Raw genomic sequence first — 23,659 nt, forward strand, 5'->3', positions numbered from 1 at the left:
GGCAAGTACCGCGTGTCTGATGTTGAACCAACATCCTCGGAAGGAGTCGGGCCAGCTATCACAAGCCTGCTCTCCATGTGATGATCAGTATGTATAGTCAGCGGGACTTAAAAATCACATCGGATAAACACTCCTATCGAAATTTACCACCAGGCATGATTAGCGCGTGCTGAAAGTTAAAGGCAATCACAGCGTGGTGGAAGAATTTAATAAAAACTGAGAAAATAACCCATAAAATGACCACCACCCCAGGGCAGGTGGGAAATCTTGGAGCTACCATGCCAAAGCGGTAAAAAATAAGTAACACCTTTCAATTACACCCAGAAAAGACAGAAAGGAGCATACACATATGGTGTACAATATCAAATGGTAACTAACCCAAGAACAACATGCAGCTCCACTCAAACCTAACTGACGCTCACATCAACCAAAAGGATGTGTTGCAACAACAGGCCCATGTTAACCCCACAAGGCTCCACACTACAAGAAATCATCATAGCTGGAGCTCTTATAGGATCCATCACAACCTAAAGAACATCAAACCCCTGTGCCAGCTCACTGTGCTTCTACAGCATGTAATACCACAATACACACACAACACAACACAGCTGCCGAACGTCAGGCACAAAGGGCACAATGGGCACAAAGGTCTACCAAAGACGCTGGTGAATGACCAGGATTGAAAGGAGACGGTTGGACCCTCTGAATCGCAGGGCATCTGCAAAGATAAAACTATACAGACTGGATATGCAGACAATACATGACATCCCAGCACCACAGGGGGATGCCTTGGAGTCTAACATAGGAGTATGCGATGCCTTATCCTCGCCCTGGATATCCTAGCAGTGTGCTGGAATTCATAGGAACTAGCTCATCCCAGCACACAGTGACACGGTGCATGGGTTGGCACAATCTACTACAACAGCTGATGGCTGGGTCGAGGAATGAGAGGCATGAGCACATAATTTGCACCAATGGATTACCAACAGCCAATGCCATAAAACCAAAATATTATGTGAAACCAACCCAGATAACGCAGGCATATATCCAATGATAAGGCATCATATGCATAACATAGTACAGCGTAATGCAAACCAATGTAATTAGTGTAAACAATTACTTCAATACAGTGTATGAATTAGCAACATCAGTTAATCATGGGAGATGCCGTTTAAGCTCACTGACAACAAAAACTAAGAAACTGATATGCATAATGAATATGTAAACACGACCTGCCTGACCATGTCCATTGGCACAGTAAGCTATAGACTTCTACATGCCTTCCCCAAGCGTCTCAATATCCACTCTCAACACTTTCCTAAATTACATCATGTCCAATGTTGCATTGCATGCTATTCATTTAGTGGAATGCTCATCCATACACACACAAATAAGTGTATATTTTGTACGTATACCAATTACTCCTTTAAGCCCTGGCTCATCATGACAGGGTAAGGACCAAGGACTGCACAAGAGCAGACATATAATAGAGTTTAAACGAACATTAATGGCCAGGGGAACGTACCAAAGCACCGACTTGTGTAGTTTTAATTCTTCAAAAATGACACCAAATGGTTTGCAATTGCCCACCTCAGAGCATGGTTTTCCACCAGTAAACCACAAATATTAAATATTGAACAGAAAGCTCTCAGAGGCAACGTAAAAATGCAATCAGAATATATACAGCACAAGTGTCAAACACAAACACTTTGAACGAGAGGAGGTAGATTTCTGATCCTTTATTTTGAATATTTAGGCGAAAAGCAAATACAGCCAACGCGTTTCACCCATGGCGGGCTTCTTCGAGGCATCCAAAACGGAGAAATACTCCTATGTAGATGCAAGTTCTATTAACGTAGCAGTTGCAGTAGCAGACCGGCAGCTCACTGTGTATATTAGGAGAAGTCCTTAAAGTGAGCCAATCCTGGTGAGAGCAAGCTTTATTGATTGATTCTTCCTTGAATAGAGAGCGTCACGAAAGTGCTGAAAAAGTAGCATGGCCCTATCATCGGTGCTTTGCTGCAATGCTTCCCCGTATACCATAGATGGGAAACATGTTTTTTGACGTATGTCACTGAGGTAGCAGAGACTATATATACTTTCACGGTAATCTCTTCCCAGAGGTGGGTTTGGATTTCGGTCGAAGTGTTCATCATGAGGCCCCACACTAAGCAATCAATTCAATTCAAATTCAAATTGACTTTATTTCGGATATATTGCAATCCATAAAAGTACACAATAGATAAAACATAATAAAAACATCACAGTAGTCACAAAGTCAATCTTAAATTACATACACTCAAATATATCATAAAAACGAGTGCATTGACAGAATCAGAATAAAAAGTGCAAGTAATGTCCAATACAGAATATACAAAATAAAGTGCAATAGTGTCATAAACTGCAGTTAATGCACATTTACTCATCCAGACAATTTCTTAGTCTCATGGTCATTTTTAAAAATTCTAACACCTGAAGAACACTATCAGGATGCAACAACTGTAAGTACACAAGGGCGGGTCTAATTTGGTTAAAATTTAATTTCTTTAAAAGGGTAACCAGAAACCGCTTACGGGGATATTCATAAAACGTACATAAAAATATAAAATGCAGCATATCCTGTGGAGACTTCCCGTCGCAGCCACAGGGAGCTGCTGGTTTCTTAAAAATGTCCGACTTGGGTCTAATTAAAAGCTGATGAAAGATGTTAAACCTGAAACGGGTCAGCAAAAATTTTTCATGGGTGGTGAAGGAGCATGTTAGATACAGTTCCATTGAATTACAGGTACTCAGCATAATGTACGTTCTAACATTAGGTTTCAAGAGCTCAACTTCATCTCTTACAGCATTACGGTTCAGGTAAAAAGCACTCTTAATTGCAGCAACATCACCCTTAACTATGTCCCCCGGGTTATCAAACAAGTTTACTCGGCCAAGCTTCAAGAATTGAGACTTCAAATATTTGAGCCAGGGCACTCGCATTGCGTGGTCAAGCGATAAAAGATCCTCCACTATCAAGTGGGTCAAAGGGATTGCATCACTTAACCATAATTTTACCCAGCACAGCAACGGTTTTAGTCCAACTATGTCAGATAAATGCAAACAGCCAAGTTCTTCATGAGCAGCTAAATTCGGTGTGCTCCCAGGGACACACAGCAGACGCTTTAAAAATTTATTTTCAACTATTTGAAGTTGTTCATAGTTTGTGTAGCCCCATATCTCACTTCCGTATACTGCAGTGGCTATGGATTTAGCGTTATATAATTTCATCATGGCCACATTTGGCTTTTTGCCCAGTTTAGAAGCAAGATTGAAGATAGAAGCATTTACCCTAGACATTTCCCCCTTTTTCTTGGCCAAGTGTGGGGCCCAACACATCTTCGTATCAAATAAGACCCCCAGGTAGGAAAACGACTGGGTGATGGGTATCGGGACATCATTCAATTTAAAATTGAACTTTTTCTTTGGTTGACGGCCAACATGCATTATGAAAGATTTTGTATTGTTGACCGTAAGGTCCCTATCAGACATAAATTTGTTAAAACCATTCAAAAGTGCCTGAAGACCTAGTTCTGTTCGTGAGATTAAGACCACATCGTCGGCATATAAAAGCAGAGGAATACCCCTCGCACCCGCCCTTGGACAATCAGATTTTATCTCCTGTAATTCAGCCTCCAGGTCATTTATATAAAAATTAAAAAGATAAGGGGCCATAATGCACCCCTGACGTACGCCTTTATTGATTGGAAAACAACCCGTGGTTTCCCCAGTCGAAGAATACCTCACGTTGGCTCTTGTTTCATTGTGCAGATCCGCAAGGAACTCCACAATACCCCCATCTATTCCCTTCTCCTTCATGGTCCTCCACAGCCTCCCCCTGTTGACACAGTCAAAGGCTGAGGAGAGATCCATGAAGGCAAGATGAATTACACCCTTCTGAACGACCGTATATTTATTCAGAATAAGGAACAGATTGAGACACTGCGTTATAGTAGAACGCCCCTCACAAAAGCCATATTGAGAAATTGTCAGAATGTGGTTCTCATTCGACCAACTTATTAGGCGTTGAAGTATAACTCTCCCCATGATCTTCACCAATGAATCAATTAGGGATATGGGTCGATAGCAAAGTGGGCTTCCCCTATCTCCCTTCTTGAATACAGGAACTATAGTTGATAGTCCCCAAAATTCTGGACATCCCACAGTGGCCGCAGCATTAAATACTGCGACCAGAATGGGCGCCCAGAAAGCTGGATCCGACCTGTAAAGGTCAGGGGGTATTCCGTCAGGCCCTGGTGCTTTATTAACAGTGAGGCCCATAATGGCTGCCCGAACCTCACTTTCATAAAAAATAATAGGGCTAACCCTGTCGCAGGGGGCATCAGTCATAGAGCTAGCATTTTCAGAGTAGTATAGACTTTTAAAATGGCCTTCCCATTCCTCCTTGGATATACAGCAAACAATTCCGTCCCCGGGGTCCTCGGACAAGAAAGGTTTCTTAACCAATGCCCAGAATTTGGTGCTGTTATTCAAGGTAGAGGGGTCAAGCAATTCCTCCCACGCCTCCTTCTTCAATAGCTCCTTACGGGAGATAGTAATAGCCTTATATTCCTTTCTACAGAGTTTTACAACCTCCCGATCCCTCGGGGAAGCTGACAAAGCAAGCCTCAGCTTGCGAGCAGCTACAGTACAATCATGGCTAAACCATCTCGGCCCTACTTTTGTGTGGGTTTTATTAGGAACGGATAGGAACGCTGACACCTTCTCCGCTATATTTTGATAAGCCTCTAGAACCGTTTTAGGTTCACCTCCCCCGTTAATACAAACGTCAATGTCCTCTGCACACCCTTCAGAGATGTTTTTATAGAGTGCATCCGCTGAGTCAATTGACCATTTTAACCGCCTCCTCCCATCTGTTGTGCCCAAACTTCCTTGAACAGTATTTTTGGGACCACTTTTCCCCCACGGACAGTTCAAACAGATTGTGACAGGATTATGGTCACTAAATTCACTGGGGAGGATGCAAAAAGAATCTACAAAAGTTTGCATAGTCCTCGAGACGAGAATATGGTCAATGAAGGTGCCCCTACCATGTCCCTTAAAAGTAGGGATATCAAAACAGTATGAAGGATCCTTTAAAGACATAGCCAAAGAGAGGTCAAGGTCATTCATTAAGTCATTACACATTTCCCCCTCTACAGTGTGTTCCATATGCACGCACAGATCATTTCTGGTAAGCATTTGTGCAATGGATCAACACATGGATGCAGATTAAAATCCCCCAAAATCATGAGGTTATGGCCCACTTTTTCCATAAAATTAGAGACAAAGGAATTAAGAACATGGATGTGTTTCGGACCTGCACTATCAAGAGCAGCATTGTAAAAATTCACTAGTCCCACAAGAACATTACCACCAGATAGAATTAGTCCCATGACCCCTGCATGCTGAGCTTCCAATCTCCGTACTACACATGGTATCAGTATGGAGACAAAGACTACAAGACCCCCCTTGGGCCTTCCCCGCACAGAAGGCAGGGCCGGCACAAAGAAGGCCCTATACCCTTCTAAAAACAGATCACAGCCCAACTCCCAGGTCTCTTGGAGACAAATAATAGAAAACTGCTTGATGTAAATAACCCAGTTTACATCAGACATTTTGGCCGCAAGACCAGCAATATTCCAGGAGACAGCAAGGATTCCTGAGGATCTGCCCACCGGGTTCAAAGAATTTGTAGTTTCACCTGAAGCCCTAATAATCTGAGCCGCAGGTGCCCCCAGTCAGTCACACTGCTCAAGACCGGATAACATTTCGAATCTATTCTGTATATGTACATTCGACCCATGATGATAATGGCCGTTACTTGAACTCCTATTATGGGTTCTAATGGGCCCACCAGACCCACAGGGATCAGTAACATTATAAAAGAACTGAGACTCCTGCACAGGAGTATAAGGTTCTAGCCCCCGCCTGGTTAAATTCTGTTGTGATGTAGGTTTACAGAGATGCGCATAAAAATAACCCAAGGGACGTACACAAATACTATTCGTGTTATATACCAAAGCAGAAGCTCTCAAAAGGATAGTTGCCACGTGCTGGGGGTGTTTAAAATTTACGACTATACAGTCCCCTACCCCAGTCTTTTTAGACTAAGCAATCATGGGGTAGTCACGATCTTATGAGGTAGCACTTTTAACCCCTTCCACGCTCATGACGAGCTGGGCTCGTCATGCAGTAGCCTCCTCGCACGCTCATGACGAGCCCAGCTCGTCATAAACCAATGAGGATCACGAAATCCCAGCACAGCAGGGGAATTCCCATAGCATCCAAGAGGTTAACTGAGATTCCCACCAACTCATACTTATGTATTCTGCACCTACCAGTAGTAAACTGCTGCTATTGCTTTAGGTGTTTCAGTACCTGGATGACAATGGATGGCAGTGCCTTCTGGCTAATACTTCAAAAACAACTTGCTTAAATTAGCTGCCTTCTGTGTCCTCTTTGTTCTTCTTGATGAATAGATGGAGCTCAAGGCCAGTGGATTTTAACCCCTATTTAATCATTACTAGAATGCGGTGACCTCCACTGAATCATTTGTGGAACCCGGGGACCCCCAGTGAGTAATTACTGGAAGTTGGAAACCCCAGCAAAAGCAATTTCGATGATTTGAAATTTAAAACAGTACACAAAAATACAGACAGAACCATTCATCAAACAAATATACAAAATATGAAATATTTTATTTAATTCACAAACAAAAATAAAAATCAATATTTTGATTTTAATGGGACAAATGGAGCTTTTCTAAATTCAATAGAGGGTACCCATTGTCCATATACTATTCAGTATGATGCACTCGCACTGCTCTCACAAATCAATCTGAGGATATCAACTAATGTTTAGCCTTCATTTTCAAATTCCTTCACATAAACAGAACGTTTTACAATGTTCACTTCCACATTGTGCTGCTATATTTATATATACTTTAGGAATCTGTTAATAATATTTGTTTTTTAAAGCATTGCCGCACCCACTGAGTAGGCCCGGGGCCACAGGTTAAGAACCGTTGCTCAAGGCAATTTGGACTTTTTTTTATTTTTATATGTCTTGTTGCTTTATAATCTTGTACTATTTTGCCATATTCTGAATGTTGTTACAGCGTGCAGGCATTGGAATAAAGATACACAGTTCATTTCCATTTATTAGTTTACATTTGTTAAAAAAATTAGCTTTGCTTTAAACAGATTTCACATATTCATTATATTTTTAAAGAAGTTCATGAGAACAAGAAAAAGTTATGTGCATGTGTGCAATTTAAAAAAAGATTTGGATTCGTGTGATTTTATTGATGGTTCACGATTAACTACAGTGCTCATGTGTGGCCTATCAGGTGCGGTATTTTATATTTGGGTAAAATTTGCATGCAGTAAAAATTGCTATTTTGAAAATGCCAGCTGATTTTGTTGCATTTTAGAACTGGTTATTGATCTTTAGTGGTGTCAATTAAATTTAAATGGCATTTTTATGTAAACAGCAGAATTTTCCGCCTTTTTCTGATGTGTATACACTATAGGATCTTATTCACAAAGTAATCAGCAAATCTTGCACGAATGGCATATATCTAAGCACAAGTCCAGCTAAAGTTTGATTTTGCGGAAACAAAGACCTGCTGCTTGCGTAAATGACCTGGGACAATTATTTCTGACAGGTTGATGAACCCTCACAGACCTAGTGTGGCATGCTTCATCATTGGGTTTCCCAACTAGCACTGCAAAGTACTCAGAGGTAGTGGAGAACCGCGCCTTATGGGCCGAGCGGCTCAGGGCACGCCTAATATCTCCGGGTTCACCTGCCTTGTAGGACAGAGACACGAGACACTCTGTTAGGCGTAGAAAATCGGGTTTATTAGCTGCAGCTAAGCACAGTTGTCCAAGAAGTACATGGTATGTTCTTAGGAGACTGCCACTTAATTCCGTGGCGCACAATCTTTTATAGCACACATATTTACAACGTCTACTCCCAAAACATACAAAACTGACAAATGGGAAAGTTTGAAAACAAGCTATCAAGTATCTTGAATACGCCCTTCTTTCAGACCCCGTGTTCTCTCCCCCCCCCCAGTTAATCAATGCTAGTGCCTGTATTCCAATTTGCAGGTGGCAGGACGTATCCACGTGCCTCAAAGGATAGTTGTGTAATAGGAGAATACAAGGAGAGAATAGCGAAGGCCAGTCAAATAAGATAAAGTAAGGAAAGAATGGTGGGACCCAAACAGTCAACTAAGACAAAGATCAATCAGTCTAGACATGGATTAACAAACTCGGCCAGACCCTGACATCGGTTTCATAAATAAGGACAAAGAGTTACTTTTTAACAGAAGGGACGCATAGCAGCGGGAAAAGCAAAAACACTACGTTCGCCGTGCTGCCTGAGTGAAGGCAACACAAAATGGTGGCTGGACACAAAATGGCGGCTAAATACGAAGCGGAGTCGAAAACCACAGAACCTCAGTAGTCTTGCCTATTGTGTAATATTCTTTTGTAAGGAAGGTATGTTGTCTGTAGCAGAGATATATGGTGAACATGGATGTATGTGAAATGAAACCAAAGTTGTCAAATTGAACTCTCTTACATGCAATTGTATTGATCCTCCTACATCACAGGTGAACAAGCATTGACAATTCAAGTAGGTCTGGCTTTGAAGGAATGTTGTATGGAAATGTGAAGCATTACAAGTACATATCATGGGAATGGATATGTATGTGTGTGGAGGCAAAGAACTGTAGAATAATATTGGTGTAGGTTAAAAAAAAGCTCAGGTGCCTGTTGCACTGTCAAGTCAGGTCTGAAAATCCATGCTGGTTAATGACTGCCCTTCTCCCATCTGTGCTGTTGCTAGGGAAAAACAACATCAAGTATGTAGTTATCTATGACGTTTTAATAGCATTGCAATGTCATGTGTGAACCTAAAAGATCTAGCTCGAGCAGCTGGATTAATAAACAAAATGATAGCAGCTGTGAGGGGACAAGCACTTTTTTAAAATGAAAGCACACAACCTCTGCCGAAGACAAGCATATACTCCTGGCTCCAACATATGGGCAGAGACAAAGCCTCTCTCCTGGTGATTTTCATATAATTGGACCATTAAAATGATGGGCTTTTGAGTTAGTCAACCCTTGTCTGTCACAGATGTCAACATGTTTCAGCATCTTTGGCAAATTAAGCTTTCATCAGGAGAAGTTTCATTGGTTTTACATGCACAAGGATACAGGGACAATCAGGGTCTCTTTTATATGACTGTCATAAGAGCCGCTGTAAATACAATAATCTCCCTATTATATTTCAGGTAGAGCCTCAAATGATTGTAAAAGGTCATTTCCTGTATTAGCATGCAATGGTCATATTATGTATTAGCATGCAGGGTAATTTTCTTCTGCATTTACTATTAAAAAAGTACATTATTGCACATCATTTAATTGTTCTCTTGGTATTCTAAGAATTTATGCTGTAGATGCATTCTGATAAATGCCAAGTGCCCTTACATGTGTCATAAAGTGGTACACATATGTTGGAGCAGGCACCAGCATGCCCACCAAACTCTCTCTGAAGGGAGCCATCTGGGGCATGGTGTGAGGGTTCACATAGTACTGAGATACTTTTGGGTAAAGATATGCCAGTGCATGTATGTACAATTGAAGATGAGAGAGGAAAATACGTTGATAGAGCTAAGTTGATGCAAGAGGTAGTAGAGGTAGGAGGTAGACTTGGTGGGAAAGAAGTGAGTAGAGAGATGTAGTAGGTATTAAAATGGGTATTGAAATAAATATGGGTAAGACAGATGTAAGACGAGGAGAAAAGTAACAAATTGGAGGTGAAAGTGAGAAGGCAACAGATGAAGTTGAGAGGAGCAGAGGCAGAGATGTGGGTCAGCAGATGAGAGAGTGGTAGACTACTTGTTGCAAAAGGGTACATCAAAAATGTACTTTGCAACTGCACAAATGTGAAACCGTTACAAGATGCCACCTTTGACGACCTTCTAGCAGTAAGTTCATTTTCAGAGGTCCAATATTTTATTGCCTTCCCGCTCCCCTGCTTCTTTGTTAGTATGCTGTAGATTCACAGTGGTCCCTTCCTCTACCTATTGTGAAATTGCATGATAGTTTTTAAAGTGAGGAATGCAAAAAAGTCCAGTTTTGGGCTGAAGATAGTTGGAGTGGGTAAGCATTTAAGCGTTGAAACAATACCACACATCTAGTCAAGGGAACTGACAAAGGAACAGATTTTATACTCTTGCAAAGTGTTGCAGAAATCAGCTTCACTGATGTTAACTCACCGGTCACAATACTCATAATTTGAGAAAAATGAAATATTCCACATGGAAAATAGGTACCTGCAATTTAAAAGGCAATTCATAAAGCAGTAGAAAATGTCTATGGAAGAGCTTGGGGGCACCAAAATCATGTTAGCTTCAAATTGTTAGAAGAAAGAACAGTGGTTAATTTGAACAGGTGGTTGCAGGTGGGGTCCACTGGCACTCATTTGGTGGGACTGGCACTTACATAGCCTCATCAGACTTTGGGCACAATTGCAAATTTGGCGCAGCTGCGCTGGATCAACGTTGACTCCACTATGCCAAACCCATGAAAGGACCGCCTACCATATCACGAGTTGAACTCGTGTTACACGAGTTCAACTCGTGATACGGTCAGCAGTTCTTTGCCTTTCCCATGGCGGTGCCTGGAAAACGGGCACTGTAATGGGAATGGCAAAAAAATTCAAGCACTGCATGGACGTGGACGTTCATGCTGTGCTGGAACTTTGTGGGGATACAGACGGGGACACATGTTGTGCCCTCTGAATGTATCCCCATAGCAGGGGTCACTTGGGGCGCCCTGTAGGGCCCCTTTTGTTCCTGCTCCGCCAGCCATTTCAGGAGTGGGACTGGGTCAGTCCCTGCTCAGCATTTTGCATTGTGGTGCTCCTGCGCTACCGCCAGGAAACGATTGTTCCTTGGCGCAGCAGGCGAGCCAGCACTGATTTGACTTACAACGACATAATCGGCAAAACGGTGGACCGCCACTTCTGCGCCATGTGATACGGTTGGCGTTCCTTGTGCGAGTTTAACCCAGCGGAGCTGGCGTTGAGCCGGTGCCCCTGTGCCAAACTCGTAGTCTGGCCCAAAGACTTAGAAAGAACAGGGAACCCACTGATAACCTATCTATAAAGTAGCCTCCCAAGTTTAACTTGCCCTCCAAGATTAGGAGGGTGGACTTAGTTACCCAGTAAAAGCCAGCTGAGGAAGCAAACTCTTGACCCTGAACAACTGGAGTAAAGACCACATAAAAATCATAACTTGAAGAGGACGAATGCATGTGTAACTTTTAAAATAACTACGGAATCTACCCTGGAATGCACAGACTACAAATAAGGGGCAGGGAATGGGAGAGATGTAAGGGGAGGTACGTGGTAATCAGAGCTTAATTTGTAAACAAAAAAAAGAAGTGCCTGGACTCTCATCAGGAGGCCATTGCAGCTTGCACCATACATTTCCCCTGCTATGCTGCCAATGTACTAACAACACAACTTCTAAATATCACACTCCTACAAATGTGACAATTCTGACTATTCCAGGCCCCCAAGGCTCTAAGAATGGCTTGGGCGGCAGACATTGGCCTTTTTTGTAATGTTTATTGAATTGATATTTAACTGTTGTTGTGGTCATCTCTAAATTAGTCAGCCAAGCCACCTTGTGGCAAAATGTCACAAGTACCGGTGCTGACAATTTAGTGCCAGTGCTGAGCACTGGAAACCACCAGCTCAAATTAAGCACTGGTAGTAAATGAGGTGAAGTGAACAAACATAATGCCGAAAAGCTGTAGCATGTAAAATAATGCCATAGTGATAACAGTTATTTTAATTCCCTGATTCTGAAAATTATTAAGAATAACATATTTGAAGGAAATGTCTGTCTGAGAAAGATGTTTTTGAAAGGTGACAAATGACAATGGAAAAAGTCTTCTATGTTTTTCTCATAATTTGAATCCCATGATTATATTATGAGAGGTGTGTCCATTCAAGAAACAAGTCCAATCAATACAAGACACATGAAATTGAAACTGTTTCCTTTGATGCCTTGATGGGCCCTTAAATATCGATTTCCATCAAAATAAGAGTCTCAGTCAAATTTGTGCACTATCTCATCTGCAAATACTAAAAAAAAATCCTTAGTTTTTGAACTTTGGACATCTCTTTACTTGTGTGAGCTAGACTGGGCGTTGCTTATCAGTCTCTTCTCTACTCTTATCACTTCCTGCCCGGCTCGGCCTCATGACTCCTGGCACGTCTGTATCTTCAGCTGCAGCTGGGAGCCTGGGCCAGATAGTGCTAAGCCGTTGGGTAACGTGTTCAGCAACGTTTCCTAATAACTGAACAAGGCCACCTTTCGTGACATAGAAGACAATATGAGCTTCGAAATGGCCTTTACATATTAGCCAGGTGTTTTTCGTTATCAGGTAAGTATACCCAGAGGGCTACTGCAAGAGATGGAAGATGAAGTAGGTGTGCAATTAGCGATGAGATATTGTGCTTATCTGAGCATGAATTGGCCCTCAGACACTCCTGAAACTTGCCTCATGCAAAACCTTACCAGACCATGACACGTACAGTGATTTGTTGCAAATCAAAATATTGCTGTACTTTTTCACTTGTGTAAACACTACTATTTTGTCAGTTGACCTTACTTCTGACTGCAGTAAAATATGAGTGCTGACAGTTCTAGCTACCAAGACTTGAGAATGTGAAGCAAGTTTGTAATATGTGGTTGCTGGCTAAGAGTATCATGCAGGATCCGTGCATGCCTAAAATAAGCAGCGGCTGTGATTGTAGCGGTAAAGGCTGCAGCAGTAATGCATGCTGAGTTCCTGTGCTTTCCACTACTCTTGCAATATTTGACAGCCATCTCTTGAGGACACATTGATTAGTTTCTCTTTTTTGCCTCCCATACTACTGAGGTGATGAAAATCTGCCATTCTGTGACATATGATTACTACAGTACAAATACACATGTGGGTGGCCTGAAACACAACCTAATAGTGGTGCTAAAATCTAGTGTGGAAAGATGTGCCTTATGAGACTAAAATTGGCATCATTCTGTCCGCTATCTGTTTCTGGGTTAGCAGTGAATTCACAGAGGGGCTGATTACGATGTCGGCCGGATTGCAACTGACGGCCTTTCAGTTGCGATACGACGGACATCTACCCCTGCGTTCCATCCACCGCATTATACAATAAGGGCGGTGCCTTCTCAGGCACCGCTGTAGGGATTACAATGTCCTTTTCGGTCTGCCTTTCTATGCCAGTCTGACTGCCGTAGAAAGACAAATGGAAACACACTGTGGAGGCCCCTAGCAGGGCTCCCGTCCCACCACATCCTCTGCTAGGATGCCCTGGGGGGCACCTGTGGTGCCCCCCCAAACATCCGTGCACCTTGTGGCAGGCAGCATGTGGTGTCTGCCACTCATTGCATGGATATTTGCAAACATCCATTTTCCTAATGCAAGTTGTGCAGTGGCCCTTTTCTGCCCACTGCACAAGCCTCATTGGGTAAATGTATGTTTACGACCGCCTCATGGGCAGTCGCACCCAAATTCGTCGGATGGAACTGCCGACTGCTTGCCGGTCAGTTTCCATTCCGACACGATGCCGGGCAGACGCTCGCCCGACTGGCATCGTAATTAGGGCCAGTGTTGCTTAGCCTTATCTTGACTTAGTTTACCTGGGACGCAAGCAGGGACTCCAAGTTACGTAGATGTGGAGTTCATTCAATTCATTAGAAACGTTATTCAATCTTTTTTGTTCAGATCATAAAAGTACATAAAAATGAATAAAAACAAGCCTATAAAATGACAACCAATCACAGTTCTTTTCATAAGAGAGCCCCCTTGATCAGGTTTACAACAGATATCCATATAAAACACACTTAAGCAGATACATTGAGTTAAAAATTAGAATAATAAAAACTGTAAACAATAAAAGATCCTCATAATTCATTAATGGACCGCATATTTCCTTTTACGCATGCATCCCCATAAAAAAGATGCTACTGCAAAATAGACAAACGGGTTCTGGAGGGATTTAAAAAAATATAATGCAACCCAGCATAAACGAAAGTTATGTCTCCTTAAAATCGGTACAATACATTTCTTTCTTCCCTGAGCATACATGCTACAAAAAATACCAAGGGCAAATCGTTTTGTGGTGTGTTAAGTTCGCAGGGGCAGAAGGATAAATCAGAGTGCCTAAATCTTCTACCCAGATACCCCATCGTCAACGGGATGTGATTCAGGCTAAATCTCAAAAGGATAAACTTGTGGTTGAGAGTGGTACTTCTGTTAGGTAAGAAAACGCACCCTCAACTAATGAGGGTGTTACGTGGTACATCCAGACATCTGCGCACCGTGATTCTTCTCTCTGTGGTCGTGTTGAGCCCTCAGCTTAAAAATCTCAGCCAACCTTAGCATAGGAAAATTATGGCATGTCATTTGTTCCTTAAAAAGATTAGACAAAGCTAAGGCACTAAGGGCCCGATGTAGGTCGGTCGGTAACGGCCGAAAATCGGTATTTTCGGCCGTTTCCGACCGGTATTCAGTAATCGGTATGTAGGGACACATTATTTTACAGATTCGGTAAATTTACCGATCGGTAAATTTACCGAATCTGTAAAATACCGATTCGGTATTTATACCTATTCGGTATTATTGATATGTAGGTGGGACTCTTCTGAGTCCCACAAGCCTTACAGAATCGGTATTTTACCATGAAATCCAACTTCATGGTAAACAAGCATTTACAATGCAATGGTTTTGCCTTTGACAAAGTTAGAGCGATTGGCATTGTCAATGACAAATTTTTAGGGCTCGGACTCCTCCCCACTGAAAGTGGGAGGAGTTTGAGAACTAATGTTAAAGAAGAAAAAAAAGAAGTATCTCCTAGGGCTTTGGCCGAGACAAATTCCACACATTCCTTAGCGTGTTCTGTCATCTGGCCAGTGATTCGTCTTCGTTGTGTTGTCGTTTTAATAGGCTTCAAGTGATAGGGTAAATGTAGTTTTGTTCCGCCATTTTGGGCATATTTCGTTCGTGCTCGCGCAAAGAAGTACATTAATTATAATTAGGAGCTGTCAGGGTGGCCGTGTAATGCATTCCAGATGGTGTGCGCGCGTTCACCATCTAGCAGTGTGTTTGTCTGGCGCGCGTCCTCCTCACGTGCACACAGGCATAGACGCCGTGTGCGGCTCCTTCCTGCCGGCCCGGGGAGCTGCTCTGCAGCTCTCTGGCTCACCCCCCGCTATGCGACAGCACTGTGTTGCATGTATGTGAGTAAATCCAGCCCGTGTTTCAGAAGTGTAGGGAACCACAGACGGGTGGGTATAGAATGTAATCCGTATATTCTTGACCACTTTAAAACTCAGTAACTATCTACTTTTACAGCACCAAAAGGCCGTGCTCAGGTGTCAGCACACTCGACGCAGTTGTTTTTCACTGCTCGGAACTGCATTTTAGAAATCTGAGGTGAACGAGGGCCCCGGCATCAGTGTGATGTGGGGACCAGTGTGGTTAGAGCTTGGGCACGCGCTGTTCCTTGTTCTTACCTTTTCCCAGGGTCTCAGATACGGACCACTAGGGGGCAGTAGATTCATGGGTGCAAACCCAGGCGTATTATGTTAAACGTAGCTTTCGTGATTATAGGCAGTACGACGCACCCAGTCTTATCAGCCTTGGGCTCGGCTGCGGATCCGGGAGCGAGCATTGCAGCCTCCGTCGGGTTTTAGGACCGGAAGCGACAAGAGTGATAAATACCGTGACTCCTCGGCATGTGAGTCTCAGCTGAGGCGCTCCTGGCGGCTTCTTCTCTGCCCGCGCCCCTGTCAAAGCGCCACTTGGAAATCTAAACACGCTCATCTCTGCCACTGAAACGTGTAAACATTTAACGAAACGCGGCTTTATAGATGAGGGCCGATGCCAGCGACCGGCTGGGGCGGCCCCAGAGGCGGGAGGCATCTGCTGAGCGAGCCGCAGCGGCAGCGGCGAGTGACAAGGGTCAAAGGACCTGAATTTTAGTGTGTCATTCACCAGCAGTGCAAACCGATTTGCCACACCCTAGAAGGTGAAGAAAAATGCAGTGATACCTGAAGTTCACTCGTAGGTAAACCCCATGACATAGTAAAACGGAACCCTTCTTAATTCCAACATGGATGCACATCTAGAAAACAATATAATTTGGTGGTTTGTTTAATATTGATACACCTACACGTGCTCTTGATTGTGCGCACAGGCCCTGCAGGTTATTAGCCTTACACTTGTGAACTCAGTGCTCCTGTCACCTGGTTTCTAGCCACGTTCATCGCCATTGACTATAGAACGCTGGTGAGCAGTGACTTGAGCTGAAAACCGGCTGCATAATGTAAAACACGAATGTCACCTGAACAAAGCATGTTTGGGAAGCTGCGTCAGCAGGCAGGGTGATAACCGTTGTTATGTTATCGCTCTTAGCATGTGTTCGGCACACAAGAGCTCTCTGCACCAATTAATCTGGCACACGACATCCCTTGCAGGTGGGGACGAAAGAAGTGGCACACAGCTGTGCGTTTATCAGGGTGTCATTTATGCCTGTCAGAATCGTGGACAGGTATACATGAAATATTACTGGGAATCCACTTTTCAGTATTTTAAGCAGCTAATATTTAGACACACGTTTGTAACGGAGGAGCATACTGCCTGCGAATTGTGAGACATGCGGCTAAATTATAGCAGATTAGCCCCGAGGCTCTCGCGCATGCGCAGAAATCCATTCCACTTCCTATGGCTCTTAATATTTAGGAATCTTAGAAGCTTTGACCTTGTGTACACGATACACTTATATCAATCCTCACTGAGGATCATTTACGAACGTGTATAGCATGCAAACTTCATCACTTTAAAAGGTGGAAAAAGTTGGAAACAAACTTCTTGTAGAGGGTTTGAGACACCATTGCAAAGACAGTCAATGTTCTGTGAGTGACAGAAAGCCCAGGAGAATCACGTCGAATGGCTTGTGCACCTGGGGTACCAAGGACACAGTAGTTTCCAAGCAGCAGCTGTGTTTTCAGACCTATGAAACGAAGGCAGGCTTTCATTCACTCAGGCCAGAGGCCACCTGCCCAGCTCAGTGATGGGTGAACCCCTCCATCTTTCCCGAGTATGTGATCTCATTCAGGTCCAGGCTGTTTTCCTGGGTCTATAAATGTATTCCAAAGCGCTGAGGACTGATTGCTAAGCTGTGTTACATTGGTTTGATTGTGCTCTCTTGACATGCTGGTGGGGACTAGGCGTGCCTCTGTTTTTATTTATGGTGTTAGTTTAAAAATGTCTTTTAGTAACTGTCATTTTGTGTTTTGGCCTGTTGTTTGCATTAGCATTATAAGGGTCAGAGGCTATGCCTTGCTCTAGTAGTGAGTACTGAGTAGACTAGTGAGTAGAGTAGTCAGTAGAGTAGTGAGTAGAGTAGTGAGTAGTGAGTAGAGTAGTGAGTAGAGTAGTGAGTGCAGAGTAGTGACTAGAGTAGTGAGTAGAGTAGTGAGTAGTGAGTGCAGAGTAGTGAGTAGTGAGTGCAGAGTAGTGAGTAGAGTAGAGTAGTGAGTAGTACATCACAGGCAGCAGCTGTGCAAGCATCTTACACTCACAAGGAGACCACAGGCAGCTGAGGTGCAAGCTTGTCCCACTCACAAGAAGGACATCACAAGCAGCAGCGGTGCAAGCTTCTCACACTCACAAGAACGACATCACAGGCAGCAGCAGTGCAAGCTTCCCTTACACACTGACAGCAGGTACTGTGCCAAGGCAGCAGCAGCAACAGAGCAAGAGTCCCTTACAAAGAACAGGAACAGCACAGAGATGCACAATGCAATCTTCTCATACTCACAGGCAGCAGCGGTGCAAGTTTCTCACACTCACAAGAAGGACATCACAGGCAGCAGCTGTGCAAGCTTCTTACACTCACAAGGAGACCACAGGCAGCTGAGGTGCAAGCTTCTCCCACTCACAAGAAGGACATCACAAGCAGCAGCGGTGCAAGCTTCTCACACTCACAAGAACGACATCACAGGCAGCAGCAGTGCAAGCTTCTTACACTCACAAGGAGACCACAGGCAGCAGAGGTGCAAGCTTCTCACACTCGCAAGAACGACATCACAAGCAGCAGTGGTGCAAGCTTCCCTTACACACTCACAGCAGGTACTGTGCCAAGGCAGCAGCAGCAACAGAGCAAGAGTCCCTTACAAAGAACAGGCACAGCACAGAGATGCTCAATGCAATCTTCTCATACTCACAGGCAGCAGCGGTGCAAGCTTCTCACACTCGCACGAAGGACATCACAGGCAGCAGCTGTGCAAGCTTCTTACACTCACAAGGAGACCACAGGCAGCTGAGGTGCAAGCTTCTCCCACTCACAAGGACATCACAAGCAGCAGTGGTGCAAGCTTCTCACACTCACAAGAACGACATCACAGGCAGCAGCAGTGCAATCTTCTTGCACTCACAAGGAGACCACAGGCAGCAGAGGTGCAAGCTCCTCACACTCACAAGAAGGACATCACAGGCAGTAACGGTGCAATATTCTCACACTCACAAGGAGATCACTGGCAGTACACACCACATGAACACACTCCATAACACATAGCAACAATACATTGGCATTTACAATGCCATTAGCTCAAACTCAAAAAATCCAAGCCCGATTGCATTTCTAATGCTTGTTTATTTATGTGTTGGTTTTGAAAACAGATAAATTAATGCCATTGTCATTTACAATGCCAATAGCATAATCTCACGCAAATGGACGATGGTTACAAAACATTTTGAAAAGTGCTCTATAGAATCAGGAGGAGTTGGGGAGGGATAATGAATAGAGATAGAGCCAAGAAGGAAAAACAAATTAGGGTGAGAGAGAGTGGTGCATTGGAGAGAGTTAGCAGTGTGTTGAAGGGAGAGTGAGTGACGGGATGAGAGAATGAGCAGAAGAAAGAGAGGCAGTGAGAGAAGGAGAGTGTTGTGAAAGGGAAGAGTGAGTGATGGGATGAGAGTATGAGCAGAAGAGAGAGAGGCAGTGAGAGAAGGAGAGTGTGGTGAAAGGGAAGAGTGAGTGACGGGATGAGAGTATGAGCAGAAGAGAGAGAGGCGGTGAGAGAAGGAGAGTGTGGTGAAAGGGAAGAGTGAGTGACGGGATGAGAGTATGAGCAGAAGAGAGAGAGAGGCGGTGAGAGAAGGAGAGTGTGGTGAAAGGGAAGAGTGAGTGACGGGATGAGAGTATGAGCAGAGGAGAGAGAGTCAGTGAGAGAAGGAGAGTGTGGTGAAAGGGAAGAGTGAGTGACGGGATGAGAGTATGAGCAGAAGAGAGAGAGGCGGTGAGAGAAGGAGAGTGTGGTGAAAGGGAAGAGTGAGTGACGGGATGAGAGTATGAGCAGAGGAGAGAGAGACAGTGAGAGAAGGAGAGTGTGGTGAAAGGGAAGAGTGAGTGACGGGATGAGAGTATGAGCAGAAGAGAGAGTCAGTGAGAGAAGGAGAGTGTGGTGAAAGGGAAGAGTGAGTGACGGGATGAGAGTATGAGCAGAAGAGAGAGAGTCGGTGAGAGAAGGAGAGTGTGGTGAAAGGGAAGAGTGAGTGACGGGATGAGAGTATGAGCAGAAGAGAGTCAGTGAGAGAAGGAGAGTGTGGTGAAAGGGAAGAGTGAGTGACGGGCTGCCGAAGATCACACGCGGTCCCTCGCCTCATGATTGGTTTCCCTGTGGCTCACATTACCCAGAGCAGGGCTGCTCCCCAGTGTGAGGGATCGCGGATTGCAGTGGTGCTGGTGGTGGGCGTCTGTGGGGCCCCTCCCCGCCTGCTGCCCACCCCCTCCCTGAAGTGTATGCATCTCAGCTGGAGCCGCAGCTTGTCACACTTCACTCCCCCTCCCTCCTGCACCCCCGCCCCAGGCCCTCTCAGCTGGCTCACGTAGTGCCGCACAATCCCGGACAAGGAATGCTTATCGCCGTGCCTGATCTGGAACTGTCGTGGTCCATCACCCTCCCACCCCTGGAAAAACATTGTGTACAGCGCATGCTCACATACAAGAATGTTTTCAAATTTTATGGGAGGGGGTTATCATTGAAGTATCGTGTTCTGTAAATGTTTAACGACAACTGATAACAAGGAGACTGTTACAGAAGCCAACTGCTCAATGATAATCAGGCGTGCGTACATGTTTTCACTGTATGGCTGACTTCCTAAAGATGCATCTGTTTTACTATACGTCCCAGCGTCACCCTGAAGTGAAATAAAGTAAAACCTGAAGAGAGAACATAGAAACTGCTGCCAACATCGACCACACGCAAATATAATACTCTAAAATTCAGATTAAAATACAGAGAAATAATTCTCAGCTTGCACATTGCTCAGACAGAGCGCGGGCCTGCATGTGCCACTTAATAGTACAGAGCATCGAGGCACGCCAAGGAGGGGTTGGACTCAGACACAATTTCAGTTACATCCAACAGTGCTCGCCTCGGAAGCAAAAAAGCACAACACCACGAAGGCATCCCTTAAAGACACGAAATTCCAATGGCAGCAGAATATCGCGGACTCCTGCCCCAGAACCTCTCTCTGGCCCCATTAATTACTCTCTGAAGGGCTTCACGCTCCCCTGGCTCCCAAAGGCTGCATACGACCACAGGCCAGTGACCACGGCTGGCGGGAGGGCCGAGGCCTCCAGGCCCGGACCGTTCCCAGAGCTCGCCTTTCATGTCGCTGCCGCCCTGCGCCCTGTCACGGGCTGCCGAAGATCACACGCGGTCCCTCGCCTCATGATTGGTTTCCCTGTGGCTCACATTACCCAGAGCAGGGCTGCTCCCCAGTGTGAGGGATCGCGGATTGCAGTGGTGCTGGTGGTGGGCGTCTGTGGGGCCCCTCCCCGCCTGCTGCCCCCCCTCCCTGAAGTGTATGCATCTCAGCTGGAGCCGCAGCTTGTCACACTTCACTCCCCCTCCCTCCTGCACCCCCGCCCCAGGCCCTCTCAGCTGGCTCACGTAGTGCCGCACAATCCCGGACAAGGAATGCTTATCGCCGTGCCTGATCTGGAACTGTCGTGGTCCATCACCCTCCCACCCCTGGAAAAACATTGTGTACAGCGCATGCTCACATACAAGAATGTTTTCAAATTTTATGGGAGGGGGGTTATCATTGAAGTATCGTGTTCTGTAAATGTTTAACGACAACTGATAACAAGGAGACTGTTACAGAAGCCAACTGCTCAACGATAATCAGGCGTGCGTACATGTTTTCACTGTATGGCTGACTTCCTAAAGATGCATCTGTTTTACTATACGTCCCAGCGTCACCCTGAAGTGAAATAAAGTAAAACCTGACGAGAGAACATAGAAACTGCTGCCAACATCGACCACACGCAAATATAATACTCTAAAATTCAGATTAAAATACAGAGAAATAATTCTCAGCTTGCACATTGCTCAGACAGAGCGCGGGCCTGCATGTGCCACTTAATAGGACAGAGCATCGAGGCACGCCAAGGAGGGGTTGGACTCAGACACGATTTCAGTTACATCCAACAGTGCTCGCCTCGGAAGCAAAAAAGCACAACACCACGAAGGCATCCCTTAAAGCAGAGGTCTTCAAACTTTTGTAGGTTGAGCTCCCCCAGCTGAATTTCTTGAAATGTAGGGCCCCCCTCCACCTGACAGAAATTTCTGGAATCTGGTACACTCACAATTGACCGCCACCCGCATATCTCGGTACCTGTGCCGGCCCCGGCGGGTGAAGATGGCCAGCCTGCTCAGCCTCACCGAGAGGCAGATCAAGATCTGGTTCCAGAACCGGCGGATGAAATACAAAAAGGACCAGAAGGGCAAGGGGATGATGACGTCATCGGGGGCCAGTCCCCCAGCAGGAGCACGCTGCCCCAGTCGATGGGCAGGGGGTACCTGAACTCCATGCACTCCCTGGTGAACAGCGTGCCCTATGAACCCCAGTCGCCCCCGTCCTTCACCAAGTCGCACCAGAACGCCTATAACCTGCACACGTCATATCCGCCTCCCCTCAACAACTGCCCGCCTCCCCAGAAGAGGTACTCGGGACGGCAGCTGTCACGCCGGAGTACGAGGCCCACTCACTGCAGGGCAACAATGGCTATGGAAATCCGCATTTACAGGGAAGCCCCGTCTACGTGGGCAACAGCTATGTGGAAAGCATGACTAACTCGGGGCCCTCCTTTTTTGGTTTAACCCATCTCTCCCACCCTTCCTCGGCCAGCATGGACTATGGTGGCCCTGGGTCCATGGCCTCGAGCCACCACCATGGACAGTGCGACCCTCACCCTCACCCCACATACACAGACCTGTCCTCTCACCAGCCTTCTCAGGGAAGAATGCAAGAGGCCCCCAAACTGACTCACCTGTGAAGGACTGTCCCAAGACTCTCTTTATGTACTTATCGTCCAACAACTCCGTTTTATTCAGTTTTTAAAAAATTCTTTGTCAATGCATTTTAAATCGTTTTTTGTGACATAGCAATATATGTTGCTTAAATTGCTCTTTTATTCGTGCCCCCTATGTTTTTTGAACTGTAGCCATGTGACTGTATTTGTCACCAGTTTTCATATTTTACCTTTCAGGATTATTTTTATGATAACAGGGTATGTGTGCAGATTGTTTAAAAAGGATCTCCAACGTAAAGCTGTTCGCACAAACAGGGAAGCAATTTATTAATTTTATTGCACTTCTTTTTAAATTGGAAAAAAAGACACAAATGGACGTATCCCAGGACATCGGTTGTGTGACTTCCTGCAAAGTTTGTACTCTGGTGATCACTCGGACGTATTTATTGTTGACCCTCCATTTCTAGCATGAAATAATCATACATGTTAAAATATTATTTATCCCCAACCTGTCATATTTATAAGCAAAATGAAACGGCATTCTGGATAGTATGGAGACAGAGTGTTGGGCCTGGTGATAAACTGCATATTGGAAATACTAGGACATTTTTATTTCAAATACAGTCCGCCCCTGTATTACTATTGCAATAAAAAAACAAAAAGAAAATGAAAAAAAAAAGGAAAAACCAACATCATTGCCAGCTTCACACCATCCCTTTGCAAACCGTGCAATAGTAATTGATGTACGACTGAAACAGTGCAGCCCAGCACTGAAATCCGACAGCACGGAAGGGTTCCAGAGTGGGTGAATGATAACCACGTTGCAGGGCGGCCCTGTAGCATCCAGGACATAAGTGCCAGCCCCCGTCCAACTCCACCTGCCTTGCGCAGCTACGTCTTGAGGCACATACATTTGGAGGGCGAACTATTACCCGATCCGTTTTGCCACGTAAATATCCTCCATAACCTCCCAATTGTCTCCACCAAGCAGTCCATTCTTCCGTAAGTGAGCACTCGGTAAATTACTTACGCGTCGTTCAGAAAGAGAAAGGGAAACATATCATGGCAATGCAAAAGGTAGCTCCACTAATGAAGGCCAGAATAAAAGCATATTGAAAACCTTACACAGGTGTGTGTGCGGGTGATTTGTTTACGTTTGGTGTGATTGCCATATGTATTGAGTGGTATGAATACTAAC

General features: G+C 44.8%; 1 pseudogene; it reads left to right on the forward strand.

Annotated features, from left to right (window-relative positions):
* Window positions 1-22,485, forward strand: part of LOC144773903 (homeobox protein Hox-A3 pseudogene) — a 142,778-nt pseudogene extending 120,293 nt beyond the window's left edge.
* Window positions 22,486-23,659: the final 1,174 nt, after the last annotated feature.

Source organism: Lissotriton helveticus, chromosome 8 (assembly GCF_964261635.1).
Source record: "Lissotriton helveticus chromosome 8, aLisHel1.1, whole genome shotgun sequence".
NCBI lineage: Eukaryota > Metazoa > Chordata > Amphibia > Caudata > Salamandridae > Lissotriton > Lissotriton helveticus.